Source organism: Sphaerodactylus townsendi, linkage group LG04 (assembly GCF_021028975.2).
Source record: "Sphaerodactylus townsendi isolate TG3544 linkage group LG04, MPM_Stown_v2.3, whole genome shotgun sequence".
NCBI classification, from domain to species: domain Eukaryota; kingdom Metazoa; phylum Chordata; class Lepidosauria; order Squamata; family Sphaerodactylidae; genus Sphaerodactylus; species Sphaerodactylus townsendi.
Window position 1 is genome coordinate 39135429 of NC_059428.1, and position 13930 is coordinate 39149358.

The following is a 13930-nucleotide window of genomic DNA, read 5'->3' on the forward strand; positions in this document are numbered from 1 at the left end:
TAGGAGGAGCCCTGAACTTCCTCTCTTGGGACTCTTTCTCTAGTGACCTTAAGGAGTTGGTGGTGATACCTCTTCTGAAAAAAGCATAGTTAGATGAGGGGGATCTAACCAATTAACATCCACTGTGAAACTTTCCATTCCTACAAAATATGGTTAAGCAAGCAATGGCTGAACAGCTTCAAGAATCCTTGGATTAAACATCAGTCCTGGATCTCTTCTATTCTGGTTTCAGGCCAGGGTTTGGCATTTAGAAAGCCCTGGTAGCATTGGTTGATGATCTCCAACTGCACCTTCAACTGGTTTGTGAGAGCTGGTTGAAAGTTAAATTCTCCAAAATGGAGATCATGCGGTTAGGTCAGTCCAGGGCCCAGGGGTAGTTGGCTTTACCTGCACTTGATGGAATCCAGCTGTCTGCGATGAACTCTGTTAGGAACATAGGGATGTGACTTGATTATTTCCATACAGTGGACAATTTGTCCAGGGTGGCTAAGAGAGCATTTTATCACCTATACTAAGCCTGTCAGCTGGCTCCTATCTATCCCACTATGATCTTACCACTGTGATCCAAACAACAGTCCCTTCCAGATTAGAGTACTGTAATTGCATTCTATGTAAGGTTGCCTTTGAAGATGATTGGAAGCTTCAGGTGGTCCAGAATGCAGCTTAAAGATTACTGATTGGGTCTCCCTGGTCTGCATATAGAACATTAATAATTGGACACATGCACTGACTTTTGATCAGCTTCTGGAGCCTCTAAACCCCTAAATGGTCTAAGGACCCTCTAACCAGCCTGATTGCTTCTCCTGATATGCCCCCTGCCTCCTTAGATCATCATAGCAGGGCTTTCTGCAAGTTCCAGGCCTGTGAATTGCCTGCCTGTCAACCACTAAGGCAAGGGCATTTTCAGTGGCTGCCCCCTCTCTTTGTTACCAGCTTCTCAAGGAAATTCGTTCCCTGTGGAATCTTCCAGCATTTTACCAAGCATCCAAGGCTGCTTTGTTTCAAGCAGCTTTTGACTAGGGTAACAAACTGAGGAGCAGGCCAGTGGTTTGAACCCTTCAGATTGGCTTGTCAAGTTGATGTTTTAATTTGTTTTATTATTTTGTACTTACTGTATGTATTCGAATTGTACTTACCTTTATTGTGTTTTAAATGTTGTAAGGTGCCCAAAGTGGGGAGAGGGCATGGACTATACAATACATAAATAAATATATGTATGCATTGCTGCTTCACAGCTGGTTCTTTTTCTGTGAGAAATTCAGAGGCAACCTAGATATGATTTCTGAGACCTGTGGTTTTTAATGGTATAAACAGCAGCTGCTGGGGGTGGGGATATGGATTCAGATTGAGACTGCAACATGGAGATGGACATATTTATTCTATCATCTTGCATTGTTTCCAATCCGAATCACTCTTCTCCCTATGAGATATCTGTATGTTTTTCCTGTGAGGCAAATAACTAGACTGGGTGGCAGGTTGCTACTGGAAAAATGTTGTTGTTTGGAAGGTTAACCCTTTTCTCCTATGCCCATCCTTGTCTGAGGTGGGCCCCACTCCCGTGGCTGCTATTTGCATTATAAAGAATTGCAGAGTTCATGCTGTCTTTCATTTGGCCCACAGATTAATGTTGGTAAAATTGAACCTGGGGCTTGCATGTAGATGATAGGAAAGCATTTTGATTTCTTCAAGATACTAACCTTGATTGAATAATGGTCTAATTCAGGATAAGGCAGCTTTAAATGTACAGTATGCTTGTATTATTCATGTCCGTTTTCTTTTTCATCAAACCAAGTCCTGGATCTCCTAAACAAACACTTGGGTGCCATTTGGGCTGGGTGAGGCCTAGTAAACTGAAGCTTAATTCAACAAAGCAGAAATATTGATGATAGATAGACTGATAGTTGGAGATGCCATGGTTTAAACTTCCAACAGGCCTGAATTTCTCATAAACAAAATCATTTGTGTACTGGGGATACATCTTGGCCCTGCATTGTTGCTTGATTTTCAAGTGGCTGTTTCTCCTCAGATAAAATTTTGACCACAACCAACCACAGTGTAGAAACCTCCAGTGTGGGTTACTTAAATGAACTCTAGGCCTTAGAGACAGCTTAGAAACTACAACTAAACTAATGGAGAATGGAACTAAACTAATGGAAACTGTATCCTATTCACTTGCACTTCTTGCCTGCTTCCTGGCCCACTTGACAGTGTTAATGGTGACCTTTAAAGATCTCCCCATCTCTAGTTCTTCATGCTCTTTAATTTGCCCGCAAGACCTCATTCCATAAATGATACAAAGGCTAGGACTACAAAAACACAGGTCGAGCTATTCGCACTCGCTAAAGAATGTACTCCTGGGGAGGTGCTTCAGGCACTATTGATTTTTCACCACCAGGTAAAAAGCTGACTTTTTAAGAAAGCCTCCCACTCAGGTTGTTTTGTTTTAACTGACTGCATTGTTGTTTTTTTCTATGAACTTTTTACCTGGCTGTTTTATTACAGTTTTAGAGCAGAATTGTTATGATTACATTGCGTTTAGCTTGTTTGTTGTATATTGCTTTGACAGGTGGCAGAATGCAACATACTACTTTAAATAAACGCATACATTGTGTTTTTACAGACAAGCAATCAGCTCTACTTTGCTGAAAGTCCATGCTTGACCAAATCTGTGAAAGATCCAACAAGAAGGCTTCCCAAATCTGGCTACTTGGGCTGTTGTTCTAATTACAAATTCTTGCTGCTTCTTCAAATGTAAGTTCTTACTTATGTTGAGTTTTTTTCCCCCACCATGTTTGTGTAAGAAAAAAATTATACCCCTTTTCATTGCTTTATTAAGGCACAAAGGATTACATTGAAAATACACTTTTAAATATAGATGTTCCATTAACATTTTTCTTGATGCTTTCCTTTTCTTTATATTTTAACCTGCAAGATATGGTTGGTTATGCCTCCTGGTAGAATTACAGAGTAATTTTCCACACACTGAAGATTTTGCCATTTGTCTGCACCTGAACCTTGATACCATTGAGGCCAGTTTCCATTCAGAAAAAAAAACTTCATTAAAAAAATGAGAATTTAGCCTCCAGGATGCAGTATATGAGTTCATGCTTGATAGTTCACTTGAGAGAAAACAAAGCAACCCATTAATTTGAATATCTTAGAGCAGGGGGATCAAACATGCAGCATTGAGGGGTCCCCCCTCTCGCTTGCCAGGCCAGAGTGGGAGCGAGAGATGGTTACCTTAGCTGGCACCTGAACCTGATAAGCCCTCTCATTGGCTAAAGGGTATGTGCACTTCCATGGTACCCCACAATATCATCTGGTTAACTGGGGTTTTTTTTTTGTTTTAAATAACTTTCAGCAGTGTGTTGACAAGTGGTGAGAATTTGGAGATTTGTATGATTACGCCCTGGACAGGAAATAAAAAGTAACCTCTTCAGTGGAAGAGCCTCCAGTCTTTAGCCAAGGTAGCATGGTTGAATAGATGTATTACGTGTGTAAAGTGCCATCAAGTTACAGCCAACCTCTGTCAACTCCAGCCAAGGGGCTTTCAAGGCAAGTGAGAAGCAAAGGTGGTTTGCCGTTGATTTCTTCCGTGTAACCTTCCTTGGTGGTTTGCCATCTTAAGTACCAAGATCTGATGAGATCAGACTATACTATACCATTCTACATCTGAACAGGTGTGTTAGGATAAACATAAGTAGCTCAGCTGGGTGACCTTGGGCTAATCACAGTTCTTCTGAGCTCTCTCAGCCCCACCTACCTCACAGGGTGTTTGTTGTGCGGAGGGAAGGGAAAGGAGTATGTAAGCCGCTTTGAGTCTCCTACAAGAGAGAATGGGGGGATATAAATCCAACTCTTCTTCTTTTTCTTCTTCAGTGTACATACAACTACTACAATGGGACAATTGTTGTGTTGTAAAGCAGCAGGGTATAGACTAGTGATATTTCTATTTGGGATGCAATTTTGGATAGCAAGGCTATGCCAGTTCCAAGTTTCAGAAACACTACAAATGAAATAATTGCTAGAGAGCAAAGTTTTTTTTTTAAAAAAATAGCAAACTATATGCTTTAACATATTTGAATCAGTTCAGAACAGCAAGGACAGTTTATTGATCAGTTTAAGGATATGGTTGGGATGGGGAGTACAGAAAGTAGTAGGAATTTAAGTACGAAGAGGCCTGTCTTTTTATCATGTGAAAAGTGGAGGGGAAAGGAGGGAATATTGTTGCTTAGAATGTGAATGTTTTAATGTTTGACATTCAAAGAATTCAGTAAAAGAGAAGCTGTGTCCTTTAAGGCAATTGTCTTGTTTTTTTCACTTCAAATGATTGCACTTGATACTATTAGCAATAATTTAATAAAGCTTAGGGTATATGAGAGCAGCAGTGTCTTGGGACCAGGAAATTTTTATAGATATCTGATTGAGTGAACTTTGCTGCTACTAGTATTTCTGGATGGTGGCTGAATCATCCTGATGGCATTCAATAGGAACCAGCTGCTGACAATATTAAAATGCAAGCATTTATTTCTCTAGAGAGACAGTAACATCTGCAAAGTTTTCCTGTCTTGATAATCCCACAGAGCATTCTCTACTCGTTTTAACTTTTATTCTCATTTTATACATTTTATGTGGAATATTCCCCCCCTTAGAATCTGCATAGGGAATTGTTATACTTTTGTGTCCCTGAAATTAAAAGTATGTGTTTTAGAAAGAACTTGAGGTTCAAGTCTGTAAGGTAGTTTATTAGTGTAGAAGGAAAAATGGGCTTTTCTTGTTCCTTGGGGCAATTTATGAAGATGGATGGAAGGAAGAGACTGTGTGTAAAAAAATGCTTCTATAGAATCCATGTCAAAGATAGTTGAATGCATTATTTTAAAAAGTTTGCATCAGATTTGTGTGACCCACTGTGTAACCCCCATCATGATCTCTTACTTTCTCCTATTTTGTTTCTCATAGTTTGCCCTCTGTTATCTCACACAATTCTCCTTCTCTCTTTATTCCAGTAGAGGAATTTTTGGCTGTTTTTATACATTTAGCACACAATTTAGGAATGTTTGATACAATGATTCCAATCTAGTTAAAGTTTGGGCGCTGTGTGGTTTCCGGGCTGTATGGCCGTGTTCTAGCAGCATTCTCTTTATTTGTTTGTTTGTTTAGCTTAGACTGCTTGGGTATTAGCCATCTGGATTCTAGGGCTAATGGAAAAATTGGGCCAAATGGGTCTGGATGGCAAACTCCCAAGGATTTTTTAGGGAAGTTCTGTTTCACCAACATTTTGACTTCTTCGAGAGGGTTAGCAAGGATGTGGCTGGTTGATGTGACAGCCAGCATATCTTTGAACTTGTAAAAAAAATTTTTTCACAAGGTAATTCACACAAGATTTCTGAGTAAACTTAGTAGTCATGGAATAAAAGTCACAAGGGGACTTTATTTATTTATAATTTATAATTATTTATTTATAATTTGATTTCTAGGCCACCCTTCCCCGTATGGGCTCAGGGCAGCTTCCAACAATACAAATCAATAAACATTTAAAACCATCAAACACATAACTCATAACATCCTAAATACAGCTTATTAAAGGGATGACATTAGCAACGTACAATACTAATGGGACAATAAAGAAAAAAGAAAAACCTCAAATTAACAACTAAGAAGGAAAGGGAGGAAAGGGGCTTTTCAGTTTAAAGATGGCTAACAAGGACATCATAGAAACATATCAAATTATGTATGGGGTGCAGAAAGTAAACAACTTTACGCTAAAACAGGATTAATGGTTTTAATGGGCAATAGATTCAGGACAGACAAAACAGAGAACTACTTTGGTCAGTGAGTAACTGGAATTCTCTGCCAGTGGAGATAGTGATGGCTACTAGTTAAGGGACTTGGACAGATAAATGGGTCTATCAGTGATTACTGAAAATAGTGACTAAAAGCAGCCTCCATATTTAGAGGCAGCAAGTCTCTAAACATCATTACTAGAAAGCAACATAAAAAGGCCTTGTGTTCTAGGCCTGTATTTGTCTCTTCAGAATATCAGGTTGATTGCTGTATGAGACAAGAAGCTGGACTAAATGATCCCCTAATCCAGTGGTTCTCAACCTGGGGGTCGGGATCGCCTAAGACTCTGCATCAGTGTTCTCCATCTGTAAAATGGATAAATGCTAGGGTTGGGGGTCACCATAACATGAGGAACTGTATTAAAGGGTCGCAGCATTAGGAAGGTTGAGAGCCACTGCCCTAATCCGATTCAGTAGTCCTGATCAGAAAGCTGCCTACAAATATGATCCAAAAGAAATAGACAATGTGATAGCAAGAGTGAAAATTAGTTCAGATTAAGTGCTGGGCAGCTCCATCCAAGTGGTTAGGCAGATGGCCGCAGCACCACCTCCGTGCCACCCTGCTGTTCCCAGAGAGGCTTCCCGCCGGCGCAGGGAGGCTTGCAAAACAAAACAGCCTCCCTGCCACTAGGAAGCCTCTATGGAACTGAATAGACTTGCGCAACCCAAAAGTGTCTCATAAGTTCAAACTTCCTGCCACCTGTGTATCCTGGCATATGGCCAGGAGGAAGCTGACTAATGTCGGCTCCTCCCCAGCCACATCCCAGGCCACTCCTACTGCAGCAGCTGAGGCACTAGGATTGAATGTATACACCACCTGGTGAATGTATGTTTTTTTGAAATGTTGTATTACTGATTACTGAAGAAGGCCACAAAGGCTGAAACACATATAGTTTTGCTGGTCATTTGATATTTTCATCAGTTATGTATAACAACACTTGGGTTGCATATTGGGTGATTTATGTGAAATATATGTAGGGATATGGTCTCCAGAACCCTTGCTTTTAGTTATTGATCTTTGCTTTGTATAATGTGTACACTTATTAAATACTTATTTTTATTTTAAAGTATTGGAGTTAGCTGGACCAATTTTTTTAGGAGGAAAGCTTAGCTTAGTTTATTAATACAGTCATTCACCAGATCTACAGTTAGCTGGACCATTTGATATGGTACCATGTTGTTCTAAAAAATTAATAAGCCTTATGTTATCAGGTCCTGTTATAAGGGTTAGCTTATTTAGATTACTTGGAATAGGCAGTCTGAAAAGAAGCTAATTTTCATATACAAAGGAGTTACATACATAAGTGTTTGTGGTTATTTCAAATACACAATTCTGATGCTTTGTGACTCCAGTGACCAGAATGTTAGAGGAGACAATGTGTGATTCTGATACAACCAGTTGTTCCTATGAGTCTGTCAACTTTTCTAGGACCTCAGTGGAGGTTCTTGCTAACAAATGTATCAGTTTGAGGTTTTTGTTGTGTGTGTGTTTGGGTTTATAGTTGTTTTTTCCTTCTGTAGGATGCCAGTTTGGAGCCAAACTGCTTTGGACATAGTGTGGTAGCTGCTTTGAGCCTGGCTGTTGGTCTGGGAAGAGCAGGAGTATTAAGTTTAATAAAATAATGTTAATAACAAAATGTTGTTATTTTGGCAATTTGCTTTCGCTTGGCTTGCTCTACTGGAGTTGGCTTGCTTAGCCAGTTTCAGCTGCTAGGCTGTTCTGTCATCCTCATTCTACATCCCTTGAGGGATACCTGTCCCACAAGGATGTATCAAGTCTGGTTAAGACCACGCTGCTAAAGCTGTACCATCAGAGAGAACATTGCTGTGAAGAGGATGCCACAAAATCAGATTTTTTGTCAAAGATTAGATTCAGAAAGTTGTCACTTGAGATGCTGATTCTGCAGTGTAAGGTTTGTTCATTTGTTCTTTCTTTCTTTCTTTCTTTCTTTCTTTCTTTCTTTCTTTCTTTCTTTCTTTCTTTCTTTCTTTCTTTCTTTCTTTCTTTCTTTCTTTCTTTCTTTCTTTCTTTCTTTCTTTCTTTCTTTCTTTCTTTCTTTCCTGCAGGAAAACACAATGTTCCCTTTTTCACAAATGGTTTTTGATATCTGTGTCAGGTCACTTAATAAGATTGCCCATAGCTTTGGTGTTAGGTATTGTCAAAATGCTGATGACATCCATCTTAAGCCTCTAGAAGCAACTGTCTGAGATCTGGGCCATTGCCTGTGGCTGTGATGATGTGACTCAGAGCAAGCAAAGTGCGGCTGAATCCAGACAACACAGAGGTATTATCTGTGTATGTATGTTAACTTATTTAGCCAGTTTTATTACATCTCATCTGGCCTAAAACAGCTTACAAAATAAAACATAATCAAAACCAAATGTTATTGTTATTACTTAAAATCCAGCATTTCAAACCCTGCTACAGCATAAAAATATAGACTATTAAACAATTTAAAATAAGTTTCAAACTAAAAATGGTGTTAAAAGACCCTGTAATTAAAAAAATGGTTAATAAATTAATTGGTAAGGCTGATGTTCCAGAGCAGAGGGAGGGAAACCCTGGGTGAGGAAAGTTTATGTTGTACACATTGTACAAATATCTTAGAGCAAATAATCTTGAACCCAGCTTTGCAGTTAAAGAAACACATTAGTATAAGTACCACTGTCTTTCCTGTTATGCTCAGCTGGTCTGGTTTTGCGGATCTATGTTTTTACTTTTAACTTCCTAGACTGTTGTAATGTACTTTGTGCTGAGCTTCCCTAAAAATCTAGGTGGAAACTTTAATTACAACAAAATATAGTGGCTCGTTGTTTGAGTGGAGTACAGAGGCTTGAACATATTACCCTGGTTCTGAATTAGCTTCATCGGTTCTTATCTTAAAAATTGTAAGCAACCTGAGAGCTACATATGAGAAGGACTGTTTCTCCTGCTATGAACCTGCGCCAACTTTTCTCCTCAAGTGTTTATTGCTATTCCAACTTACAAAACTCTATGATTGTCCTCACACAGTTGCAAACCTTTTAGTCAGTGCCCTGAATATCTGGAATGTATGGCCAGAGAAGATCAGAACTCTTTTCCTGTTGGGTTCTAGATGTTGTAAGGTCAGCTTTATTGCATACAGCCCTTTTTAGTGATGTTCTATCTGTTTGCTGTTAGAAGATTGGTTATAATACTTGTTAGCTGCCCCGTGATTAGTTTTTCATTATTTTTAAATTTTTGGCGAATTTTATATTCTGATGCTTACATATGTATAAGCTTTGTTTTGCTCCGTTAAGTGGGAAAGGTTGGGGTTAATTTTTTAAATAAAATAACTCCAGCTTGACCTGAAACTATAGACTTTCAGACACGCAGGGTTGAATCCTATCGGGGTGATTCCACACAGGCCCAATTCAGCCCTTTTTTAAAGCATTACGGGGGAGAAGTTCCCACAGAACTTGTCCCCCAAATTCTTCTAACCCATTATATTTGCTTGAACCTTGGTTAAACAAAAGTCACTAAATTCGCAACTTTTTTTTCAATCTGGGTTTTAGACTCTTCCTGCTTGCCTGTGCAAACTACTGCAAGCAGGAAGTGTTCTATTCCCCCCCCCCTCCCGTCCATCATTCTGGTGGATTCCCAGCTGGTTGCCATTTGACTGGATTCACTAGGCAGCTGCCATGTTGTACCATTAAGTGGGTGGGATTCTTGGTTAGGGGGATTCTCTGGTGGGGGCGGATTCTCAGGTTTGCAGGGAAACATAGCATTTTCCATGTGAACCATGCTGCCTCCTGCCGGGATCCCAGTGATCCCGGCTGGCCCCTGCACCTGCCGTGCAAATGGCAGCACAGGCGTCCCAGGTTCATTTAATCTGCTAGTGTTGCCTGTGCAGAATCAGCCAGGGTTTCATTCCACTTAGTGCCTGATTTCCCTCTTCACAGTAGAACCTGTCTAGCATGGCTTTTGTCCACATTGATCTTAGCATAGCCTTTTTGATGACTATGCTAACTGTGAGGAAAACAGCATACTTGAAACAACACATTGACAAGGAAGAAGTTAAAATACTGCTTTATTGAGATAATTCTTCATATAGTTGTTCTTAACATTTTTTAAAAGGGTTGTGTTTGAAGTGTATTTGGGGGTTAATATCTTCTCATGCTGTTTTTACATTTCTAATACATTGTCAGATCGTTTTCTGAGTTATTTTTTAAATAAGAGTTTCATATATTTTAATTTGGGAAAACTGCTTTTTGAATAACCTGAAAAGGGAAGGCAGTTTCCATGTAACCAGCATAGTTTTGGGAGATACCACTTACTATAGTTCCATTCTTGTTTCTACTATGATCATAAACATCGTACTGCCTTTATGTTACTGTACAACAGCTATAGTGCGTGATATGATGTCAGCCCATCAAGGTTTTGACAGCATCTTAAATACACAAAGATAGAACTGTAAACCTTTCTTTGCAAAGTTTATTGATAGCCTGTCTCAGTCTGTGACAGACTAGGGAATGCTGTTGTGGAACATTTGGTTCTAACTAGCAATGAGTTTAATGTCATTCTTGATTTTTGTTTATTTTTATGAAGAACTATCATCAATTCTGTTGTCAGCCTAAAGAGTTGGAGATTTTGCAAAATTTAAAATTTACAAATGAAATATTATGTCACCAAAGAAACTGATTTATTCATATTATCTGCACACATGCATGGATGGATGGAAAATCTCTCAGAACCCCAGACATTATCTGATGGTCCGTGGTACTTTGAATGAGCTTTGCTAAGAAAAAAAAATTGATGTGTTTGAACAGGATTATTATTCAGATGTGGCCATGCTAGAAAAATTCAGTTGTGAAGCCAAAATATACCTGCAGGTGAGAATGCACATGTGGCTATGTTTGGAGTTACGGGCAAGGAACACATGCTGCCTACCTGAAATTGTGCGAACTTGCTCCCAGGTGGTATAAATGGGAGGAAGGCGGTTGCTTTTCTTTATATTCACTTCAGCCTGTGCTTTGGGACTTCATCTCATGAATTTCAGTGTACCTATCCATTCAAGGAAATTTTCCCAAAATGCTGATGTGGTGTTAAAAGTTCTGAACCCAGAACTAGAAACGATGGATGTTGTTGGTACAGAGAATATCAGGGTATCCCAATGTTTTATCAGCCTAAATAGTCGTTAAATTAGCATCCAGTAATTTCAAGTGAAGTTCCTGCTTTTATTGCCCATTCTGTGTAAATCTGGCATAGAAATAATGTGTGCACAAAGAAGGAGGAAGGAGACCATGAAGAAGAAAAAGATCTTTGTCCTCTTGCAGTCTTAGTTGGAAACATTTTTTTTCTCAGTTGTGTACAGGTTAGACTGTTAATCTAGAGTAAAATTAACCAATACAGATTTCTGTTCCTCACATTTTGCTATGTTCAGTATAATTTTCAATCAACATAAACATTCTGCTATCATCAAACCCACATCTCTTTCATATACTGGCCAAGGTGTGGGTATGCTAAGAGTGAGTGAGTGCAAGCATTATGGATGAAGTCATAGCTCAGAGCGACAATAATAAATCTCATTCTCAAGGAGACGGAGAGAGAAAAGCTGTTAGTGTAGAAAGCGAGCTGCTGTTGAGCCATGACCTGGTTCTCTCATTTCCATCCACCTGTTTGCAAATGAATAAGCGAGCATGATCATTTGATATTTTGTCTGGGGAAAATTTAAATGTAAGTTTTTCTAGCGCTGTCCTACTTGCACCAGGAAAGCAGGGAACCTAAACTTGAAATTATCATTTTATTGTAATTTCTAATAGGCATGTGGTAATTCAACTCATTACTGCATATCATTTCCTGACAGTACATTCTGGCATCATAAACAAGTGGGGGGGGGGGGAGGAGTTATAAAACTGATGGGATATCACAAACATGCATTTTGGAATTGTGGAAATTCATTTGTTATATTTACATTCCACCTTTCATCCAAGGAGGTCAGAGAGGTATTTTAGCTTTACTGGCATTCTTATCATTCTTCCTTTTTGCATCTTCTACCCAATGTCTCCTATTCTTAAACATTTTCAGATCAAATATAGATAAATTTTCAAAGCAAATTAACATGTTCTGTGAAAATTTCTCCTCTTATTTTCAATTTTGATGCATCTATTCACTTACTAATTTGCAGATTTTAGTGAATTGTGATAGATCAACCTCTCAGTCTGTAGTATGAATTAGCAAGATTTGTGGTATCTATCTGGATTTCATGCAGAATATTATCCTAATGGGAATAACATTATCTGAAGCACATTTATTATTTGTGCTGTAAACTAGGGTCGCAAGAGATAATCCAAGGGATTATTTTGTGACGTGACGGTATTATTCTAGTCAGTGTTTTCTCAAATTATGTACTCAAATAAAAGGTCATGCCACTTTTTATAGATCTTCCATCTAGCCATATTCTGTTGCCAGTATCAGAATAAGTTCCCAAGGAAAGAAAATGGGACAACAGAATTGAGTGACATGTGGTAGGCATGTTAGTGAAGTAAACTGCATGCCACACACCTGTTTTTTGGCTATGCCATGCTACAAGTTAGCATTTTGGATGAGCAATTTCCGTTCTGTTGTTTTCTCTCAACACATGGTGTTCAAAACAGTTAAAAGAAAACTGTGTCCATTTGCTCATCCCAGAAGCCTGAAATTTCAGAGGATGCTGCCAGATTAATTTTTATATATGCAGCATTTTTCATAGATACTTGCAGAGAAGTACGGCTTATTTTTTGAAGGTGGGAGTGCAATGGCTGTAAGAGAATAACTGTGAGTTTAACATATCTAACTTACTGAAAATGTACAGGAACAGGTTTTAATCTTATGAAAATGTCATTTCCCTCCAAAACTCCACAATTATTTTCTATTGTGTCTTAAATTATCTGTTTTGAACAATAAAGTTTTATTCCTTTAAATGTATAGAAAACATTACAGCACTGACATTTTCAGTTTCCAGAACTTGCTTGTCACTTGTATACAAATACATCTTTATGTTCAGTATACTGCCCTCTTTAATTTATTCTGTATGAACGAAAGTTCACTTACATTGCAGGCCAGTATGTTTTTGTATTAAGTAATATGTATTAAGACAAATTACTCTTTAATTGTCTTTGGGTGTGCAGAAGTGTTGTTGCTTTTATAGCTGACATTTTCTAGGTGATGAGATAGTTGGAGTAATAATGTTAGATAGTGAAAATTCAAAGTTCTCCTCTAATTTGTACTTCTGTAAGTCCAATGTAATTCTGATGTAGTGAACCAGAGTAAGGCCCATGCCAGAACGAAGATACAGACCTGTTTAATTTAGTGAAGCTTTTTACCTGAAATCAAGATAACAGATACTTTGTTCCACTTTTTTGGCTGGCTTGTAGAGAGCCTATAATTGTCTAATTTCAGAATGGAAGAATTCCCCTCACCAAGTCAACACTAATGTTTACCACCATTAAAAGAGATTTTTAAAAACTCCTCAAGAAATGTACCATCCAAAGTTATTGAGATTGACAGTCTGATTACAGGCCTTTGCTATTGTAATCTAACTTCAATCCATACCTCATAATAGCTAATGCCAGAAGCGTTGATGTAAATGGAGCTGGATTGCATCCTGTCTTTGAATATTTCATCTTGAAAACTGTTCTGTTTACTGAGCCAATAATAACTTCACTTCTGTTTACAAGCAAAGCTCTATCCTTAAAAATGGGATGACAGATGTTATATCTCCTTTAGTCTCACTTATCAGTAGCATTTAGATTATTCACCAGCCAGAAACATCCCCACTTAACACACTGATGGAGCCAAACACAGAAGACTGTTGAGTAAGAAAGTATCTTGCTCAACTTCTTTGGTGCTGTGGTCCCTGGAATAAGCTTTCCATATTTATTAAAGGGATCTATGTGCTATTATTTTCCATCTGTATCAATAAATATTGTGTGGCCACACCTCTGTGCTCCAGAATTTATCCCTTGGCAGCAGCAGTGCTAGCACTATACTTTGTAAGTGGAGGGGAAATGGTTTCAAAAAAAGACCTAGCTGCTAGGCTGCGAGAGCTTGGCAACTGAACCAAAGCTCCTAGGAGCCCCACCATGAC

The 13930-nt window shown here is 38.6% G+C and overlaps 1 protein-coding gene across 2 annotated transcripts in view; it reads left to right on the forward strand.

Moving 5' to 3' along the window:
- ZBTB20 (zinc finger and BTB domain containing 20) overlaps positions 1-13930 on the forward strand; it is a 532799-nt gene that overhangs the window by 452523 nt on the left and 66346 nt on the right. For both annotated transcript variants that reach the window (XM_048493332.1, XM_048493333.1), the window contains one exon: positions 2621-2751. The gene's annotated coding sequence lies outside the window, so the exon portion shown is untranslated. The remainder of the gene's footprint in view (positions 1-2620; positions 2752-13930) is intronic.